This window comes from Crocuta crocuta, unplaced genomic scaffold (genome assembly GCF_008692635.1).
Source record: "Crocuta crocuta isolate KB4526 unplaced genomic scaffold, BGI_CrCroc_1.0 scaffold282, whole genome shotgun sequence".
In the NCBI taxonomy this organism is placed as follows: domain Eukaryota; kingdom Metazoa; phylum Chordata; class Mammalia; order Carnivora; family Hyaenidae; genus Crocuta; species Crocuta crocuta.
In genome coordinates, this window is record NW_027529174.1 from 2,673,635 (window position 1) to 2,691,748 (window position 18,114).

Consider the following 18,114-nt stretch of genomic DNA (forward strand, 5'->3'; position numbering starts at 1 on the left):
CCCCGCTGGACCGAAATCCCCAGACCCTGGGCAGCCTGCGGTTGGCGGAAATTTGTAGGGCTCCCTCGCACTCGGGATGTCCGGGGCTGGTGAAAACCTAAGTGAATCAACATAGTGAAAGATGAAAATGCGTTCCCTTTCATTGCAATAACTAGAGGGATTGATGGTTGAAGCAGAACTAGAGTTTGATCCTTCACCTGCTGATGCCAGGTAAATTTGGAGCGTGCCCATTATCTTTGGTGAGTGAGCTGCTGTTGTGTTCAGATAATCCTGAGCAATGAAACGAAACGGCCCCCTTCTAGCCGTTTAGAAGGGAAAATTAGCGGGTTCTGTGCCTTTTAGGTTTTGACCCATCAGACAAGGAAAAAGAATAGAGGGGGGGAAATGGCCTAGAGAAAAGAAGTGGGAAAAGCTAAACCGAGGGCAGAGAGGGCTTCAGAGCTTGGGAGACAAGGTAGAGCTGAGCCCAGCGTGTTCCGGTGGGAAAATCACTTCCTTATCTCCTAAAAGTTACTGTTTCCAAGTACTTTGACGGATCCATCCTCTATCTCCCAGCAACCAGAGTCCCCTCCAGGGCTAGCCACTATCCTGCTAAGACCATAAATTTTCTCACTCCGCAGAAGGTTCTCTTAGCTTCCCTCTGCTCTCCTGTCAGTGACGTGAAGCTGGGCAGACCATCTCATCATTGTTCAGAATATTGGGAACTTGAAACCATAACTGCTGGGACCTTTCAGAGCACACAGGCCAGCCCTCAGTTAGAGATGGAGACACTGAAGCTATTCTTGCTTTCATTATTTTGTTTTTCTCCTTTCCTGGGGGCATTGAAGAAAGGGGCTGGAGAGGGGCTCTCCTGCTTGAAAAAAGAGATCATTTGACTATGAAATCTAAGCAGAGGCTAGACCTGAACCTTCTCCATCATCATATAGCCAGCAATGATACAGCACGACTCATGCAAAGTAATGTTAATATTTTTTTATGTTAAGTTCGTTACTGGTAGAATTAGGATTCCAATCTTTATCCTCTTTATTAGGGAAGCAGATAATTATAGTTTTAAAAGTGTCTTTTTCTCCGTGAAGCAAATGGACTTGCCATGGATGTTGCATGTTATATGCCTACAGTGATCATTGCATCAGTTGGAGATAACTGCTTTTTGGGGAGGCAAGGAGTTTTCAGGCTGCTGGTTATTAAGCAGAAACTGTGGAAGATTGTTTTCTAAAAAAGCACAAGTCGGGGAACCGGGTGGCTCAGTTGGTTAAGACCAACTACGGCTCAGGTCATGATCTCGCAGTCTGTGAGTTAGAGCCCCATGTCAGGCTCTGTGCTGGCAGCTCAGAGTCTAGAGCTGCCTCCAATTCTGTGTCTCCCTCTCTCTCTACTCATTCCCTACTTGCACTCTATCTCTCTCTCAAAAATAGATAAAATATTTTTTTAAAAGTTTAAAAAATAATATAATCTTTAAAAAATCATTCACTAAAAACACAAGTCTTGTTTTTTTTTCCCCAAGAAGAATGTTATCTGCTGGCTGACCAATCAACTCAAAAATATCCCCAGTATTTCTCAATAGGGACAAGATGCCTTTTTCACTGCACAGAGATCCCCTCCACTACCATTTTGTATCTTTTTTCCCCTTTAACCTGCTCTTGATATTTAAAAAAAAAAAAAACACTAAATTTATCTCTCTAAAAATGTGATGGAGAAGGAGGAGGGTAAACATCTAGTGTGATCCTCCCTAGTCCTGAGACCCGAAAAATGGCACTGGAGGGGAAGCGTGATGTACATAACCGAAACCGAGAGATAATCTACCAAGATTAATCAATTTGCAGGATGCAACTAGATGTATCTAAAAACAGCAAAACAGATGTCACAGAGCCAGAGGAAAATAAAAAAGTGTCACTAAGTGAAGCATCCTTGGCAAAATGAGTCAGCAGAGCATGCAATAGCAATGAGAAGAGAAAGAGCCAGCCATAGATTTGGTGGATGGAAACAATTCACTATCAAAGAACATTATTAAAAGCAAGAAGGAGATTTCCTAAAAGAGGGCACACTTTGGATAACTGCATCAAACCTTAATTTGGCCTGTGACTATAAATGATCAAAGTGCCCGAGACTAAAGAAAGAAGTGGGGGTGCCTGGATGGCTCAGTGGGTTAAGTGTCCAATTCTTGGTTTCGGCTCAGGTCATGATCTTGTATTTCGTGAGTTTGAGCCCCACATTGCGCTCCAAGCTGAGAGTTGCAGCCTGCTGCTTGGGATTCTCTCTCTCCCTCTCTCTCTCTGCCCCTCCCCTGCTCACTCCCTCTGTCTCTCTCAAAATGAATAAACTTAAAAAACTTTTCAAAAAGAGAAAGACATGTTTTTTCTACTCAGATCCCTGCCGGGAGCCGCACTGGCCTCTCTGATGGCAGTCACAGCAAGGAAATGGCAGTGTTTGCACAGCTCCTGCTGTGAGAAACGAAAACTGGTATCTCCTTCTGCTACTACTGGCTCATGTTGGAAATGAGCCTGCTGGTATTGACCAGGCCTCACAATATTCCATATCAGACCCATATTCCGAACACAGATACCACATAAGGAAAAGCATATTCCTGCCTTTACAAAAGAGATTTTAGATGAGAGCTCTGTAGGTGATCGTCAAAAGCCTCTTCCTATGGGCCTTGCATATCAAAGACAATTGAGCCTGGCCCCAAGACAAAGAGCCTAATTTAGAGTTTAGGAACAAACAGGGGTAGAACTTAACACTTACAGCTTCTTCTAACTGGTGATGTATGGCAGTCCCTTCCCCAAGGCATACCTTCTGCAAACATCCTCCCTTACAGGTGGCTGGGATGAGGATAGAAAAGAGTAGCTAACACATAACCCAAAAGCAAAAGGCTAACACATTTAGGGCCCCCGTGGTGTTCACACATTCAGCATCAAATAGGTTTCCACAAACTAACCAGTTCAAAAACATTCATCCTCTTGAGAGCCAAACAGAATAATTCCTAGCCTAACTATTTATGACTTAACATATATGTCATCCTATTTTTCATTAAGAACATCCTGTTATTTCCTTAGTTGTAAAATTCAACCTCGCTATGATTGAGGTAATTCACAAAAGGCTTCCCATTGTAAAAATTCCTTTTTCTGATCTCATGTTGTTCTTGAACCTTTAAATAAAGACACCAAAACCGACAGGGCAGAGATGCCTGCCTAGTGATCAGAAAGAATCTCGGGGCTCTCTCACTCTCTCGCCGACACCGTCTATCCTTCAGGGACCCCTGGACCTGTCGGAGCCAGCCTCCGACAGATCCCTACTTACCGAATAATTCTTAAAATTAAGTCAGCAGAAACAATTTCTCACTTCCAAACCCTACGCTAGGTAAGTGCTAACAACCATAAAAGAAAATCAGCACCACTTTCATGATAATCTAGTCTATTTTTCAGAGAAAGACAAATACTGTATGATCTCACATAGATGTGGAATCTAAAATAACAAAAATCCTCAATAAAACAAAATCAAACCAAGCATGTGGATACAGAGACCAGATTGGTGGTTCACAGAGATGGGAGGTGGAGGCACGTGAAATGGGTAAAGGGAGTTGAAAGGTACAAACTTCCACTTATAAAATAAGTCATGGAGATGTAATGTGCAGCATGGTAACTATATGGCATATGTGAAAGCTGCTAAGAGACTAAATCTTAAAAGTTCTCATCACAAGAAAAAAATTCTGTAAGTATGTATAGTGATGGATGTTAACTAGACTTATATCATCGGACAACATATACAAATTTAGGATCATCGTGTCCTGCAATTGAAACTAACATAATGTTGTATGTCAGTTATGCCCCAATAAAAAGGTCTGTTTTTCTTTCTCTTGCAGATGGTGTATTTACAGATGCAAAAGTTGTCTATCCATATGATTTGCATTAGTTAGTTAGATTGTATAACACAAGACTAAAGGTTTCACTTTACTAGGTAGTACTTAAGTATAAATATCTCAAGGGGTGTTTGGGTGGCTCAGTCAGTTGAGCATCTGACTCTTGATTTCAGCTCAGGTCATGACCTCATAGCTTGTGGGATCAAGCCCTATTTTGGGCTGTGCACAGACAGCACAGAGCTTGCTTGGGATTCTCTCTCTCCCTCGCTCTCCCTGTCTCTGTCTCTCCCCTGCTTGTGCTCTCTGTCTCTTAAAATAAATAAACTTTAAAAAAGTATGGGTATATCAAAACTGATTGATCAAAAACATTACAGTTTTTATGATATGGAAGATAATGGCACTGTCTCCTACTATATTTGAGAAAGTATCTAGTACTGCTATTTGACAATATAATGCCCACATCTAGGGTACCTTGGGGAGAAAAAGAAATCACATCAACTTGAATTAGCAAACACACAAAGGGGAGAAAAATAATTCCCCCTTATGTTTGGGTTTAGTAATAGGATATTGGTGGATTTTTATAAATTAAAAACACTTAAAGATTTTGGCTTCTCTAGCCTTTTTACCTTGAGACTGTATTTACATGTTTTGTGTAAGAGCCACAAAATACCCCTCTTTGATTATATAAGTGCTTGGGACAAAGTTAGGTATGATGGCAATTTCTGTGGGGGCCACGCAAGCTTGGGGGCACAGAAAGAAGCAAGCTGGCAATTGCTGGTAAGGCAGCTTGGAGGTGGGGGCTTTCGCTTTTACTAGAAGTTGGGAGACAGGCAGGCATGAAAAGAATATAAAATTGTATTTTTTAAACAGGAACACCCTGTCAGATAGAGATGAAAAGCAGTATAATGATTGGAGAAATCAGAAATCCCTGCAGGTGAAGACTGAATCCAATTCATGTTTTTTCTACTCAGATCCCTACTTACTGAATAATTCTTAAAATTTTAATTTTTTTAAAAATATTTTTATTTATTTCTAGGAGAGAGAGAGAGACAGCGTGAGCAGGGGAGGGTCAGAGAGAGAGGGAGACACAGACTCTGAAATAGGCTCCAGGCTCTGAGCTGGCCGTCAGCACAGAGCCCGACGCGGGGCTCGAACCCACGAACCGCGAGATCGTGACCTAAGCGAAAGTCGGACGCTTGACCGACTAAGCCACCCAGGCGCCCCTTAAAGTTTTAATTCTTAAAATTAAGTCAGCAGTAACAATTTCTCAGTTCCAAATCCATTCCTATCCCTAGCCCCAGGCAGCCACTGATCTTTCTGTGATTATAGATTTGCCTTTTCTGGACATTCCATATAAATGGAATCATATAATATTTGGTCTTTTGCCTCTGGCTTATTTGATTTAGCATAATATGTCTGAGCTTCATCTTTGATGCAGCATATATCAGTACTTCATTTCTTTTTATTGTCAAATAGCATCCTATTGTGTGCACGTACCACATTTTGCTTATCTATTCTCAGAGAATGGACATTTGGATTGTTTCCACTTGGGAGCTATTATGATAATGCTACTAGGCACATGTATGTACATGTTTTTGTGTAAACATATAAGGAATTCATTCTTAGAGTTATGTCTTTGAAGTATCTTTTAATAATTATATATTCTTATACTAAGTCAAATGCTGAAATATCTAGTTGAAATAGGAGGGTAATGATGTATGGCAAAAATGAAAAATATCATCCAAAAATGAGCTATATATACATGTTTAATTTTAGAAGAAGTACTGTAAAAATAACATGTAAGTGTAACTTTATTTTTAGGTGCTCCAATATTATCTCAAGGACTACGGCCTGAACAAGAACTACAGCTGTGGAATGAGGTAAAGAGTTGTCCTTACACAAATTAGTGGAAACTTTAACCCTCTTTGAAAATATCAAATGAAATAATATAATTGAGTTTTGGGACAACTATGATTTTACTAACATTCTGATATCATAATATTCAGAATTATTCTTTTGAAGTGAAAAAAGGAAAGATTAAGAAAATAAGACAATTACAGCAAGTGGTAAAGTAAGATGACAGAAATAAGCTCTGATAATAGAGCAATTACAATAATGTGAATGTACTAAAATATGCTGCTTAAAGACAGAGATTCTCAGATTTAATTTTTTTTAAAGATCCAACAATATGTTGTCTATAAAAGTCTCACTTAAGACAAAAAACAAAAGAAGGCTAAGCAAAAAGTATGGAAAAGGACATAACAAGCAAATATGAATTGCAAAAAAATTTGAGTAGCAGTCTTAATAGCTGATAAAATAGAATTCAAATAAAGAAACTATCATAGCAAAGAGGGATCTTCTTTTATGCTTTTACCAGATTATGCTCCGTATCTCAGGATGCTTAGATCACAAATTATGCTCAGTATTTTATTCTGATAAAAAACAGCAGAGCAAAAGAAGAGGAAGCCATTATTAATATATATTTTAAAAAACTTAAAGTTTATTTAATAACTGGTCGAACTTCAGAGAAACATAGATCAATGAACATTTGTAGTTGGAGATTTTAATATACCTCTCTCAAAACTGATAGTTAATGGGGCGCCTGGGTGGCTTAGTCGGTTAAGCGTCCGACTTTCGCTCAGGTCATGATCTCGCGGTTCGTGGGTTTGAGCCCCCCGTCGGGCTCTGTGCTGACTGCCAGCTCAGAGCCTGGAGCCTGTTTCAGAGTCTGTGACTCCCTCTCTCTCTGACTCTCCCCTGCTCACGCTGTCTCTCTCTCTCTCTCTCTCCTAGAAATAAAAAACATTAAAAAAAATTTTTTTAACTGATAGTTAAAACAAATAACACATAAGGAGATATATCAAAGATTTAACCGTACTATTAATAAATTTGAACTATTAAAAGTATCTTTAAAAACCTATACTAAATAATCTTTTTGAGTGTTATTGGAACATTAAAAAAAATAGACCATGTGTTAGAACACAAAAAATTTTCCATAAGTTAAAAAGGATCCATCTTAAATGTTTTCCAATCATAATGCAACAAAGTTAGAAATTAACAACAAAAGTAGCGGTACCTGGGTGGCTCAGTCCGTTGAGCATCCAACTCTTAGTCTCATGATATTACATGGGATTCATGGGATTGAGCCCTGTGTGGGGCTCTGTGCTGACAGAAGGGAACCTGCTTGGAATTCTCTCTCTCTCTCTCTCTCTCTCTCTCTCTGTTTCTGTCTCAAAATAAATAAATAGCCTTTAAAAATAAAAAAAAGAAAACAACAAAAGTATAACTTCAATATTCCATCTGTTTGAAAAATAAGTAGCATATTGGTAAATAACCCTAAGCTAAAGAGTAAATTACAAAATAGTTAGGATTAAATGACATAAAAATATTATAAGTCAAAATTTGGGGGTGCATGGCTGGCTGAGTTGGTAGAGCATGTGACTCTTGATCTCGGGGTCATGAGTTCAGACCCCATGTTGAGTGTAGTTGGAATGTGCTCAGGGCAGACCAGAAGTGCCTGGGAGTAAAGGCACCCACCCCTGAGAATACCCCTCAACTGGTGACCCTAAGGGTTGGTGGGTAGACACCTTAGCTGCTGGTGGAGCCATCTTCCCTCAGTTGGGATAACTCTGAGATGTGTTCTGCATTGGCTCCCAGAGTTGCCAAAACTAACAGACCCCAGTTACTCATGGTGGTAATTTGCTTGATGACATACACTTTATCAAATTCCTTTTCTTCCCTGTTTGTCTTCCCAACTCTTCTATGAGTGCTTCTTTGGTCATCTCCCAAATAATCTACTTCTATCCACATCCTTATCTCAAGGTCTGTTTCCAGGAGAACCCAAACTAAGACAGACATACACATACACAAAAACAACTCTCAATAAAAGTGACATTAAAATTCATAGGGAAAAGACAGATTGTTTGGCAAATGGAGGTTGGGAAGCTGGCTTGCTATATGGAGAAAAATAAAACTAACACCCCATTGTACTGCATGTAAGTGTAATGATATACATTTTGTAGTGTATATAAATATTAAATATCTATGTTATGCACCTAAAACTAATATAATATTGTATGTCAATTATTCTTCAATTTAAAAAATACCTAGGAGATGGGCTCCAAGTGGATTAAGAATCTAAATATAAAACATAAAGTTATGGAGTTAATAGACTCTATCTTTTCTATTAGGAAAATATCTTTGTGAGCTAGGAGCAGGGAATGTCTTCTAAAACAAAATTTCAGGGGCACCTGAGTGGCTCAGTCAGTTAACCATCCAACTCTTGGTTTTGGCTCAGGTCATGATCTCATGGCTTCATGAGTCTGAGCCCTACGTTGGACTCTGCACTGACAGTGCGGAGGCTGCTTGGGATTCTCTCTCTCTGCCCTTCCCCCATTTGTGATGTGTCTGCTCTTTCAGAATAAATAAATAAAAATTTTTAAAAAAACATAAAATTTCAAATATAAATCATAAGGCCAAGAATATGATGGATTGAATTACATTAAAAGTAAAGGTTTCTTTCAAAAGCACTACATTTAAAAAGTAAGAGCCTTTGAAAGACGCTGGCTATGTCTAAAACTGACAAAGGATTAATTTCTAGACTATCTAAGAAACTCTATCAAACCAATTGGATAAAGATAGGGATCCAAGGTAAAAGTTGTCAAAGGATAGAACAGACAATTTACAAAGAAGAAAACTAAAAGGGAGACAAGCATCTAAAGAGATGCTCAGATTCATTTGTAACAATGAATGAAAATTAAGACAACAGGAAAGTGTCACTCTCTACCCATTAGACTGGCAAAAACAAAACAAAACAAACAAACAAAAAAAAACCAAGGAAACCTAGATAATGGCAAGTTTTAGCAAGGATGTGGGCTTTACAAACCTCACACATTGTTGGTGAGAGTGTCAACTGGTGGAGGCATCCAGAAAGCAACCTAGGCATCCGGCGATCTAGCATTCCCTCTCTTGGGTATAGAGCCCAAAGATACTCTTCAGTAGATTCATATGTGGAGGATAGAGAGGAGGAGGTTGATTATAGCTCTGCCTGTAATGGAATTGGAGGAAACCCAGCTGTCTATCACTGGGGAGGGGGTAGGCAACAAGCATGTGTAGGTGCACATTATAGAGTATTCTATAGCAGCTAGGACATATTAGATGTCTCCAGCAATATGGATAGATCTCAAAGTAGTGTTAAGTGCAAAAAAATAAGAAAACACCATACCCGCACATCAAATAGCAATGCAGATTGTACAAGAACATAAACAAATGGGGGACACACATGAAATACGTTAGAAGAGTTGCCCCTGAGAAGATGAAATAGGAGTAGGAGATTGAAATACGAAAGAATAAACGAATGAATGAATGAATGAATGAATGAATAAATAAATAAATAGAGCAAGTTCAGTGATGATCGTGAACTATGAGCCGAGGAGCATATTCTATGTACCTAAGCTACCACTAACAAAATACATAAACGACAGATAAGATGGACAGTAAGTGCCAAGTACTACACAATCTCTACTAGCATAGAAATTCATAAAGGCTGTTATAATGTTCTCTGCCTTAGTGTATCAAAATACATGCCAGAGGTATATAAGCAAGATGAAGAATAGTTTTGACAACAGACATTAATGTATAATACAGAAACAATTATTTTAGCTTGAAATTACCTATATTTCTGTGGAAACTCTTTGAAAAAATATTTAAAAATTTTTTTAATGTTTTATTTATTTCTAGGTGAGAGAGAGAGACAGCGTGAGCAGGGAAGGGTCAGAGAGAGAGGGAGACACAGACTCCGAAACAGGCTCCAGGCCCTGAGCTGGCAGTCAGCACAGAGCCCGACGCGGGGCTCAAACCCACGAACCGCGAGATCATGACCTAAGCGAAAGTCGGACGCTTAACCGACTAAGCCACCCAGGTGTCCTGAAAAAAATATTTTAGATGAGAAAGCTGGGGGACACTACAAATAGGGTTGTAAAAGCACTATAAATTCTTTTATAGAAAAAGATATTTAAAGAAATTAAGATGCTAAAACATGTACTTTTCTGCTGGAGGTTTTAAAAATTACTGAGCTCTTCAGACACTAGAAACACATCCTTTTCAAACCATATATAGAGACCTAACCATTTTCAAACAGATTCATCAATGGATTCTGCAGAGGTCTCAAAAGCAATTAGTGGCACTTAAAACCATTAGGGCCACAAGCTGAGTAAAATGAACAAATGCTTATCCAAATGGAAAGTGGATGAGCAATGTTGCTGTGCCTTGTAAAGAAAAGAGAACAAATATTGAAAAGCTTTGCAATTATCTCCTAATTTGATTAATTGGTGTTTTTTCTTTTTCTTATTCTGATATTTTCATGCAAACAATATTGATGCACTGATTCGTTGGCCCTGACGTTCAAGACTTTGCTGTTTTTGGACATGGGCACTTCACCCAGGCAGGCAGCCTGGTCTGCAGGTGGACAGCTTTGTCTTTGATCATGCGATATCTTCAGCTCTCTGAGTCTCACAAAAATGTTATGGGAGGATCCTGTCCCTCCGACCCTCCTAAAGCAAACTAAGTAACATTTGGAAGCAATATATTAAAGCATTGGTCACAATTCAAAGCTTTAAAAAGGTATCTTTTTGCCTTTTCCTTCTCAGTTGTCCTCTCTTTTTATTTTCTTTCCACAGATTCAATGCAATTTAATTAAAGAATATTTATTGAACACAATATTTATTGAACTAACTTATCTAACACAAGTTAGATAGGGCATAGCCCCCACCCTCAAGAAGTTTATCACTGTGTGCATATACACACTATGTGATTATACATGTGCGTGTTTGCAGTCATGATTCTGGATTTGTAGGGCACGGAAGAGGGAGGAGGTGGGGGGGGCACGAGGGACGACTGGACTAGAACAATTTCCTAAATATTTGTGACATCTCGAGAAGATGGCAGGCTCTGTGAGGATAAAAAGGAGAGAGGCATTAAGGATTTGCTCTTCTATAATATTGTATTCCTTTGTTATTCTCTAAATTAGAGAATCATATATTTTAGTACATGTTGCACTTAGGAACAATAAGGAGCATGAGGAATTATGACCAAAGAGTATGATTATTCCTTCTTCAGTATAGTATAATGATAGAAATTAAATTAAAGTGAACAACAAAGAATTCTGCGATTTTAACCATAAATAGGACTCAACCTAAATCGTCCCAGACAGACAAGAATGGAAGTACTGAGGTTTTTTCCAGTCCTATTTTAAAAGGCTAGCAAAGCAATAAATGCCATAAACTACTCCAGATATCCAGCTTAGGGTTTATCTTCGCAGCACAGTTATTTTAATGATTAATATAAATCTCTTATAGTACAGTTTAAAATCTTTCAGTTTTTCTCTAAAGGCTGTGAACAGCTGTCAACTGTTGTTCAATTAACCTTTTTAAAAAAAATCTGTAAAGGGGCACCTGGGTGGCTCAGTCGGTTAAGCGTCCGACTTCGGCTCAGGTCACGATCTCACGGTTCGTGGTTTCGAGCCCCGCGTCGGGCTCTGTGCTGACAGCCAGCTCAGAGCCTGGAGCCTGTTTCAGATTCTGTGTCTCCCTCTCTCTCTGACCCTCCCCTGCTCATGCTGGCTGTCTCTCTCTCTCTCTCTCTCAGAAATAAATAAAACATTAAAAAATAATTCTAAAAAAATCTTTAAAGATTTCTTGATTGCAACTGCAACAACTAATATTCTCTACTTCTAACTGTTGCTATTACAAAAATACAGCAGTTTTTTATTGTATTGCCACCTCTTTTTTTCATAAAGACCATTTAATATCCGATTTTATTTATAAAATTCAAAATGTCAGTTATACAAAATACAGATGATTGTATGAACATCTATTTCATGGTAACTTACATCAATGCTATAAGTCAACTACGAACAGTATCTCCATTTAGACTTTTGTCATATATTATATATTATATTGTCCTTAATCTTCAAAGAAAAAACAAATATGCATGAATCCCACCACATGAAGAAGGATGTCACATTATCTTTGATGCAGCACCAATCATCACATGATTTCACACACCCACTAGGACTACAGGTATCTCAATGAAGTGATTTGAGAGTAGAAATATTAAAAGTTGCTAGTTGCAAATGTCAAATAAGGTCAGTTTAAAAAAGCTTTTTGTAATTAATTATGCCTGTCCAAAAATCCGTCCCCTTTTATCTTTTGAAGCATGCTAGCAAATATAGTATCTAAGCATTTAACTTATATTCCCTCTAATACTCTGACATTAAAGTAATGTCTGAAAAGACTCACTTACTGCTTTCTACTGTCAATTGTGACATTTATTGATATTTGATGTTCAGTTAAATACTTTTCTAAATATTTATATCTCTAAAGTTATATTCCTTTATGTACTCTCTGAAATTTTTTAAGGTGTGTATTTTTAAAAAAAGATCTTTCCTCTTTCATGACATTTCTAGGATTTGAATCTAGTGTGCCTTTGCGGATACTGAGTAATGACTAAATTCCAATTAAAGGCTTTGCCACTTTCTTTACGTTTTATGGTTTCTTTCCTGTATGGTATCTATAATGGTGAGTAAGCTGTGATTCCACCTAGAGATTTGCCACATTCTTTACATTTGTAAGGTTTCTACTCAGTATGAATTCCCTGGTATTAAATAAGGTTTGAACACTGATTAAAAGTTTTCCAAAATCTTTTTTTTTTTTTTTTTGAGAGAGAGAGAGAGAGAGCACGCATACACGAGGGGGAGGAGCATAAAGAGAGGGGGAGAGAGAGAATTCCCAAACAGACTCCGCACTGATCCTGACGTGAGGCTTGATCCCACCACCCTGGGATCATTATCTGAGCTGAAATCAAGAGTCAGATCCTTAACAGAATGAGTCACCCAGGCACCCCTAGGCTCAAATAATATTAATAAACATCTGAGGACTCACTTTCCAGAGAACCATTACAAATGTAATAAATGTGAGGAGATTTGAAGGTCTCCTCTAAAAGCTCAGACCTTATTATACATGAGATTATCCATATTGGAGATAATCTTTATAAATGTAATGAATGTGGGAAAGCTTTTAACGAGACCCCCAGTCTTGCTGAATGTCATAGAATGCATGTTGGAAAAACCCATATGCGTATAATAAATCTGGAAAAGTCTTTAGTCAGTCATCAATTCTAAATAGACATAAGACAATCTGTACTGAGAGACACTTACAGATGTAAAGAGTGTGGTGAAACCTTTACGGATTCCCCAATAAACCTTCATTGCAAATAGAATCTTTTCCTAATGCAGGCTTCTTGGTAGAGAACGGGTATATTGTTCTTGTGTAAGAGTTTTTTCTGGGTGCTATTTATCAGGCTACTTAGCACTTCTATTATCATGTTAATTTAGATGATGTGATTAGATTTATGTGATAAAGAACCACATGATAACAGGGTGCTCCTTAATTATGAGGCCATTCTTTCTTCATCACTCACGTTTCTCAGGCTGAATACTCAAAGTTTGTTTCTCTCAGTATTTGAAGCATCTGTATATTCTCTGGTGATCCCTATCAACCGTCCTTGGGGACCATTTAGCCCTATGGCTGGAGGTAAATCTTGGGAAGATCCCAATTCCAGGACTACCTTAGACAGTTTAAGAGGCTCTTCCTGCCCAAATCCTGAGTCCTCAACTGTCACAGAACTTAAATTAATGGTACGTAGGTAACTTGACTTTGTAAAATCTGCTTCCCATTTTCTGCTCTTTTCTGCCTATTTCATGATGTAACTGGCATATTTTATTTTCTACAGATAGATGATGCCTGTTCGTCTTTCCTGTCCCTTGATTATCAGCCTCAGGTAATTCCAATTGAAGATGTTTTATAGTAACATAAGCAGTTGTCACTCCATTTCTCCCTTTGGACCTGTCATTACTTTATGGACTTATTAAACATGTCAACACTTTAGAAATTATTACATCATCTGCAGGCAATAATCAGTCCTATGAGTTTATGTTGTAAGGTCATGCTGGGGCATTTGTCTCTAAGTAAAACGGATTTGCAGATAAGATGCACATATTTTGGAGATCAAAATGCTAATTTCAAAATCAAATTCTGTGTTAGATTAAAAATAATGTGTCTATGGTATGGTTGCATTTGGAGACTCATATCCTGACCGTCCCTCCGTTGAGTTTGAAACCCAGGGAGAGAGAAACAGAAAGTCAGTCTTAGGGAGCTCAATATAGTCAATTTGTGAATGTGGCCTCAGATCTGATGCCAAGCGTGTTTGCTAAGAATTCCCAGAATTTAACTTGAGAATAGAATTAAACTGGGGTTAGATAGTGACTCAAGGCCTCCTCACCAGTCGGGTTTTCTGACACAGGGCAGAGGCTTGACCAGAACAGCTGGCCAGAGAGCTGGCTCTTTAAGAGGAAAGGGCTGAACATGCCCAATCCCTCCACTCAGTTACCTATCAGGTAACTCTCTCCCCTTCCCGCAGAAAAGAGTTCAGAGAGGGCTGGGGAGTGAAGAGTGTTTGTCTCGCTCCTGCACATGGAAACATGAGGAGTTGAAAATAAGCATGTCCTCCTTACACAGCCTCCACTGGACTGGATGGCGCTGCTTCCGTCTCCTGCTCTGCATCCTAGTGCAGGTGCAGCAGAGTTAGCCTCGGTGTTTGGACTTTCTTCATCAGTATCAATAGTTTCCAGGATGGGGAGGGGGGACTCAGAAGAGGCTCTTGGCTCATCCCCTTTCAGAACAATCAGCAATGTGCCTGGGGCATACCCCCAGCACAGTCTGGCTAAGGTGCCATGCTTTGCCCTTCCAGAATGTCATCACGTAGAGGTAGAGAAGCAGCCTTGTGCAGCTCTGTATTTCTCCTGCTGTAACCCATTCCTCAGTCCACAGAGGGTCACTTGCAGGGTGTTAGTGGCATTAGATGGAAAAGCAAGACCAGGATCAAAAGAGATGACATTTATGAATGATTCAAATTATATGAGGAGCACTGATGGATATATAACATATGATGGGTTTCAATCAGCATACAAGCATTTGTGTTGTATTTAAAATCCAGAAACACCCTCAGAATCATTTTTATTTTTTCAGTACTGAAAGGATGAATTAAAAGCACTCATCTAGACACCATGAAGCCAAGCCAAGCTTCCTGGATTTGTAGGCTGTGCATCTTTAGAAGAAAGCTTGGTCAATTTACTATGGAATCATTTACATTCACTAATATAATTTTTTTTTATTTATTTCTAGGAGAGAGAGAGAGAGAGAGACAGCGTGAGCAGGGGAGGGTCTGAGAGAGAGGGAGTCACAGACTGAAACAGGCTTCAGGCTCTGAGCTGGCAGTCAGCACAGAGCCCGACGAGGGGCTCGAACCCACGAACCGCGAGATCGTGACCTAAGCGAAAGTCGGACGCTTAACCGACTAAGCCACCCAGGCGCCCCTCACTAATATAATTTTTAAAAATTACTACTTTTTGAGGCACCTTGATGGCTCAGTCAGTTAAGCATCTGACTCTTGGTTTCGGCTCAGGTCATGATCTCATGGTTTGTGGGATTGAGCCCAGCATCGGGCTCTGTGTTGATGGCATGGAACCTCCTTGAGATTCTCTCTCTCCCTCTCTCTCTGCCCCTCCCCGACTCCTGCATGTTCTCTCTCTCTCTCTCTAATTTTATTATTTATATGATTATCTGAACAGTACTTCAAAAACATTTTTGCTGAATAGAAAATAAAGGTCCAGAAATAAAAAATAAAATATTAAAATTTTAGTATAAGAAAAACTCTTAAAGAATAGTTGTAGCTCCAAGAATAATGGCTTCATGAGAAGAGTGGCTGGAGAAAATACAATTTGTTTTAAAACTTTTTCCATCAAACTTCAGTCTTGTTGCCAAGCCTCGTCCCGCTTCAGAGCTGTGTTCCCGGAAGACGCTAAATTTATTCTTCTCTGTGTTAAGAGACCATGACATCACTAGATATGTTTTTATTATTATTTTGTATTTTACAGCAGTTCTAAATGGGCCATAAAATGAAGTTTCAGGATTTTGTTACCATGTTTTTCTGGGGTGACCTGTGTACCCAACTCTGAAGGGAAAAGGTGGGAAAGAAAGTATCAGTGTTCCTATTTTTTCTCTCATCCAGCTCCCCAGCCGCAGGCTTCACAATCACTGCCGGTGCGGGTCCAGTGACTTTGCTCCCAGGCCACGCTCAACCAACCATTAGCCACGTGTGGTTTCAAGGAAGTGAGAGTCTCTTAGAACCTCACTTCCCTTACATATGAGAAGAACGATTCCTGTCCTGTATAACACACAGCTGTGTTTTAAAGACAGAATGTGAACTAGGTGTATGAAGGTGTTTTGTAATTTAGTGAAGCACTGCAGAAATGGGAGCCATTTCATACTATTAGTAAATATCCCATCAATTTGCATGGCAGGCAAGCAAATGGCCGCTGATGAACAAAGCAGGCCGCTGATGTGCTGGGGAGGACGTTCAGAGAAACTGATCCATGACTCCATCTGTATCCCTAAGTACAGCCCACCACATTAAACGTGTACTGTTGTTCAAAGGGTGAGAATATGTGTGGCCCCAAATAAGCCTTTCTGACATATCTCCTAAAGTAAGAGTAACTTCAGTTGTAAATCCAGCTTTACAGGCCACACATTCTTTAATGCTATTATTGTTAACTAGTTGCTATGTACCTGGCACTGTGCTAAGAGCTCTACCCACATTTAATCCTTCCAAGAACTCTGCGGTGATGTTGTCATTCCCGACTTAATAACTGAAGAAACTGAAGCGTACAGAGGTTAGGTAACCAGCCCAACGTGAGAAATGGAACTTGCGCTGACAGAGAGGCAGGCTGCTCAGCTCCACAGCCCATGTTTTTAACTACGCATTCCCCCCAGCACTGTTCCAGCTCCTCGTTACTTCTAATATGCATTTATTAAGTAATCAATTGTTCACGGTACCCGTGTGCTAAGTTCTGTGCAAAGCAGGTTTCGCCCCTGCTTGTCCATTTGTGTTAGTCCTCACCACACCCAGCCGGCTCCTAACCACAGGGAGCCCTGCCCTACTTCTGTGCTCAGATGCTTTGAAAAACCTGATCCTGGGGTGTGCAGTCAGCAGCCTGGAAGGGTGGTAACTCCGATGAGGTGCCCCATGTGCGGCTTCTTTCTCTCCAGCTCCCATTGTTTGCGAGCACTTGCAGGATTCTCAAATTAGCCACTAATGAGTAATATTCAGTGAGGCTCACAGCTTTGGCATGCAGATCCAGACTTCGCTACAAGCTGGGAGGAATAATCCCTCTTTTGGCACTGTTTAGTTTCTCTTAGTCATAGAATTTCATGGACTCTTAGCAAGTATGGAGAACTATGTGTATGGACCACCGTGGAAGCCTTAATCAGTGCATATATACAGTGCATAACATTTTCCCCTGGGCTGGAAAGAAGGTTTTACTTTTAGGGGCCAAGTTTTTGTCATGAGAGAAACCAAGGGATTCCTACAGAGTTTTAAGGGGACGCAAGAAGGATTCTATTGTGGGTGTTGAGAATATCCCTGCGCTCCTATCATTCGACAGTTATATCTTCTATGCAAATATTGTTAAAGCTCAAGGTTGGCCTATATATCTTCTCATTTTCATTAGGCATCCAATGCACTGGAGGAGCTTTGCATCACAATTAGGAGGACTCTACCAAAGCCCCAGGTAAGGTTGAAATAGTGTTTTATTTGTAGGAAAAAAAATTGCTCAGTGATACCTTGAAATTCCTTCTCGAAGAAAACATACCCGATTTAGGAAGCATTTCATGAAGAGCTAGAAGATAATGAGTTGATTTTGGATAAGAAACATACTTAAGTTTCTCGGGTGTCGGAGAATTTAGTGGCACATTAATGGAGTTTACAATCATCCAATTGGAAAATCACATGTCCCCCCTCATAAGACGTGTTCTAGTTCTGATGAGAGAAATTTGGGGTCATTTTGGCTCCTTTTCTCATACTAGAATTGGAGAACAGATATATCTCAGCTTAGAGGTCTCTTAGTATCTTAGCTTTGCTAGAGAGAAAGGCATTAATAATTTATATATATATGTATATGTATACATATATATGTCTACATGTATATATATATAGTCAATGTCAGTTTGAAAATTTTATTCTTACTGTGATGTCTTGGTTTCTTATTAAAATTATTTGATTCATCTAGGAGAACTTTTAGGCCTGAAATGAGGATAGCTGGGAACTTGAAATATAGCATAATTGTACCATACTTCTGATTATAT

At 39.3% G+C, this 18,114-nt stretch overlaps 1 long non-coding RNA gene across 1 annotated transcript; it reads left to right on the top strand.

Annotated features, from left to right (window-relative positions):
* The first annotated feature begins 5,674 nt into the window (after positions 1 to 5,674).
* LOC144226324 (uncharacterized) lies at positions 5,675 to 17,538 on the top strand. The gene is made up of 3 exons (XR_013333606.1): positions 5,675 to 5,736; positions 13,646 to 13,693; positions 17,481 to 17,538. It is a non-coding gene; the product is annotated as an uncharacterized LOC144226324 (long non-coding RNA).
* The last annotated feature ends 576 nt before the right edge of the window (positions 17,539 to 18,114 follow it).